Genomic DNA, 4379 nt, shown 5'->3' with positions numbered 1-4379 from the left:
CTCACTTGCGTGCACCTAGCCTAGGAAGGTTTCCTATGGCTTCCCATCTTTCTACTGATCGATCCATACTCACTTGCGTGCACCTAGCCTAGGAAGGTTTCCTTGGGCTTCCCATCTTTCTACTGATCGATCCATACTCACTTGCGTGCACCTAGCCTAGGAAGGTTTCCCTTTGGTACCGACTTCCATCTACGCACTCGATATAACCTAGGTACTTGGTACCGATGATGGTTAACACTCAAGCATTTCTTGCAACCTTGGGCCATGGTACCAATTTTCACTTCTTAGGTACGTTTATGGGCCCGCATTAATCCAATATCGCTCCGATGGCCTTTCGCATTATTTCATCCGATAGCCCTTGCCAAAAGCTACCAAAAGTTCCTCCACGGCCATGTGCTCCGACGCTTAGTTTAGGAAATATTCGAAAAAATTCAAAATAGGAAGCATTTTCTTATTGGAAAATCACCTTAAATCGATGGCCATTTTTTGGGCAAAAACTTTAACGTCTTCCCGACTTTGCGGGAATTGCGAATTTTAGGCACCCAGAGAAAATCTTTTACTTTAAGGGGGCGGCCGCGAAGTTGCCCAAAGTCTCGGACACAAAAATTCTCAAGTTCCCCACTCTAGTAAAGCGCCCTATGAGTATCTCCTGGCCCGCGAGCTCTGCGAGCGGGCCAGCTTCGGCGATTTTTGCCTTTTCGCCTAGGCGGTTCTTCTACGAAATTGGTCCACAGCTTTTGCTCAGAAAGCTAGCATTTGTTGCAACAGTTAGGTGCTTGGTACCACATTTTGGTATCCATTTGGGCATTTGTGGCAACTACTCGGTACTTTGGCCCACATTTCGCTCTACTCGGGCTTCTATGGTGGTACTTGTCGGTACTTCTGGCCAACTTAGGCCAATTGGGTGCAACTTGTGGGTACTCTGTGGGTACTTTAGGGCGTATTGTGTCTTTCGGGTGAACCTTCGCTATACTTCATGGGTACTGATGGCCAACTTAGGAACATTCAGTGCAACCTTTGGGCCTAAGGAAATTTGTCCAACTCTTTGGACTTAGAAAATTTTCTGGACTTAGAAAATTTTCTGGACTTGTAAAAATTTTCAAATGTTCAATTTGGCCCACATTTCGCTCTACTCGGGCCTCTATGGTGCTACTTGGCGGTACTTTTGGCCAACTTAGGCCAATTGGGTGCTCTTTGTGGGTACTCTATCGGTACTTTTGGCCAACTTAGGCCAATGGGGTGCTATATGTGGGTGCTCTATCGGTACTTTTGGCCATGTTAGGCCCATTCGGTGCTATTTGTGGGTACTCTATCGGTACTTTTGGCCATGTTAGGCCCATTCGGTGCTATTTGTGGGTACTCTATCAGTACTTTTGGCCAACTTAGGCCAACTCAGTGCTACTTGTGGGTACTCTATCGGTACTTTTGGCCAACATAGGCCAATTGGGTGCTACTTGTGGGTGCTCTATCGGTACTTTTGGCCAACTTAGGCCAACTGGGTGCTATTTGTGGGTACTCTATCGGTACTTTTGGCCATGTTAGGCCCACTCGGTGCTATTTGTGGGTACTCTATCGGTACTTTTGGCCAACTTAGGCCAATTGGGTGCTATTTGTGGGTACTCTATCGGTACTTTTGGCCAACATAGGCCAATTGGGTGCTACTTGTGGGTGCTCTATCGGTACTTTTGGCCAACTTAGGCCAACTGGGTGCTATTTGTGGGTACTCTATCGGTACTTTTGGCCAACTTAGGCCAACTCCGTGCTTCTTGTGGGTGCTCTATCGGTACTTTTGGCCAACTTAGGCCAACTGGGTGCTATTTGTGGGTACTCTATCGGTACTTTTGGCCAACTTAGGCCAACTCAGTGCTTCTTGTGGGTACTCTATCGGTACTTTTGGCCAACTTAGGCCCATTCGGTGCTATTTGTGGGTACTCTATCGGTACTTTTGGCCAACTTAGGCCAACTCAGTGCTACTTGTGGGTACTCTATCGGTACTTTTGGCCAACTTAGGCCAATTGGGTGCTCTTTGTGGGTGCTCTATCGGTACTTTGGGACATATTATGTCCTTCGGGTGAACCTTCTCGATACCTCATGGGTACTTGTGGCCAACTTAGGAAAATTCAGTGCAACCTATGGGCCTTTGGAAATTGTTCCAACACTTTGGACTTAGAAAATTTTCTGGACTTAGAAAATTTTTTGGACTTAGAAAAATTTTCAACTTCTGTATCTTCTTCATCATGTTCCATTTTGTGGGACTTAGAAAATTTTCTGGACTTAGAAAATTTTTTGGACTTAGGAAATTTTTCAACACTTGTAAAATTTTTGTTCCTTCTTTGAAGAAGAATACTTTCCACTATTAGCTTCTTTCTCTTTTTCTTCTTAGTTGTCTTCTTATTTTCGGTCCGAGAGCGCCGACACTTGTAAAATTATCTAAGTCCGAAGACTTTTGGAATGAACCAAAAGTCAACGAACACAATACATCAACCCTATCAACATCAAGTGGCAACCCGAAGGAAGCGCAGCGGCCAGCCCATGTACAACGCGAAGTTGTAGCATGCAACCAACCAACCGCTAACCTCCAACGGCACTCAATGTATTCGTTACACATGGGCGCACCTGCACCACACTGTCGTGACCATCCAACGAGCCGTCGGTTCGGTCGTGTGTTACAAGCACCCCATCACATAGGCATAGAGTCACCACACAGTGTTCTTCAACACTCTCGTCACATGGTGCAAGTCACGGTACGCACCACCAATGTGCACTGGTTGGCCAATTCCAGCACACACGGGGCGCGCACGCGCAAGCACTAACCACCAAGCATGGGTCGCCTGAGAGGATCGATGCGAACGCATCTCTACAACTTGAAGCTCCCAGCCTGTAGTCCCGTCGTTTGCGGGCGGTCGTAGGTGTCGAAACTAGTGATATCCACAGTCGGCAAGCTCGTCCACCGGTGTTCCCAACATGTATGGTACTAACACGTGCAGCGCGAACCCGCCCTTTGCGGCCTAGTAGTAAGCGGGGATGAGACGCCAGTGTGCCAATGGACAGCACGGACGGTTCTCGGAGGGTTGTTAGGCCCGCTAGCTTACGACCACCTAATGGGTATAAGAAGCGCTATCAGCTCGGATTGGATACGACCTTAGAGGCGTTCAGGCATAATCCAGCGGACGTAGCGTCATACCATAGTCCGTTCGAACTAGTATTGAGCCAGTGGTCCGTACCTGTGGTTCCTCTCGTACTGCACAGGAATTCCGTTAAGATAGCGACAAACAATGCACACCAGTAGGGTAAAACTAACCTGTCTCACGACGGTCTAAACCCAGCTCACGTTCCCTTGAAAGGGTGAACAATCCTACGCTTGGTAAATTTTGCTTTACAATGATAGGAAGAGCCGACATCGAAGGATCAAAAAGCCACGTCGCTATGAACGCTTGGCGGCCACAAGCCAGTTATCCCTGTGTCGGAGCGTGCTGTGACGTCTGCCGGACTGCAGGATTGTCGTCGTTTGCTGCAGGCCAGTATCCAGAACAGCAAGGAGAGCAGCCTTCAGGAGCTGATTGACGGCGTCGAGGCTGAGGTGTTCGGTCTCGGGTACAAGGTTGTGCGAGCGAAGCTTCGCGGCCGGGCGCCACCGGAAACGGACCGAGCTGTTCTTGGTCCGATCGTCGACGCCTTGTTCCCGGAGCATCCAGCGTTCGAGTGGCCGGACATCGAAGCGAGCACCGCCTCACACGTCGCTCTGAGGCCGGTCACGAGCTCGGAGGTCCTGCTGCTGGCTGAGCGGATGGCGTCGTCCAAGGCGCCAGGGTTGGACGGCATCCCCAACACTGCAGCGAAGGCAGCGATGCGGATGCACCCGGAGGTCTTCGTGGACGTGTACAACCAGCTGCTCGAGCGAGGCGAGTTTCCTGCGGCGTGGAAGGAGGCTCGACTTGTGCTGATCGCGAAGCCGGGCAAGCAGCCGGGCGACCCGTCATCATATCGTCCGCTGCTCATGCTGGGAGCAGTCGCCAAGGGGTTCGAGCGGGTGATCCTTGATCGACTGAATGACCACTTGGAGAACAGCGATGCTCCGCGACTGTCGCCAAGGCAGTACGGGTTCCGGCGCGGCCGTTCAACAATACAGGCCATCGAACGTGTGATCGAGAGGGGGCAGCACGCGAGGACGTTCCATCGCACCAACCAGCGGGATCCTCGATGTCTGGTGGTGGCAGCACTGGATGTCAGGAATGCCTTCAACTCCGCCAGTTGGGAGGCGATCGCGGCTGCCCTGCAGAAGCTGCAAGTTCCAGTAGCCCTCCAGAGAATGTTGCGCAGCTACTTCTCTGAGAGGAGGCTGGTGTATGAAACCAGCGAGGGACCAGTGCGGCGAACGG

General features: G+C 50.7%; 1 pseudogene; it reads right to left on the bottom strand.

Moving 5' to 3' along the window:
- Positions 1-2808: 2808 nt before the first annotated feature.
- LOC125774228 (large subunit ribosomal RNA) overlaps positions 2809-4379 on the bottom strand; it is a 7069-nt pseudogene continuing 5498 nt past the window's right edge.

The sequence above is a fragment of the Anopheles funestus genome (assembly GCF_943734845.2).
Source record: "Anopheles funestus chromosome X unlocalized genomic scaffold, idAnoFuneDA-416_04 X_unloc_95, whole genome shotgun sequence".
Classification (NCBI taxonomy): domain Eukaryota; kingdom Metazoa; phylum Arthropoda; class Insecta; order Diptera; family Culicidae; genus Anopheles; species Anopheles funestus.
This window is presented reverse-complemented; position numbering and strand designations above follow the sequence as displayed.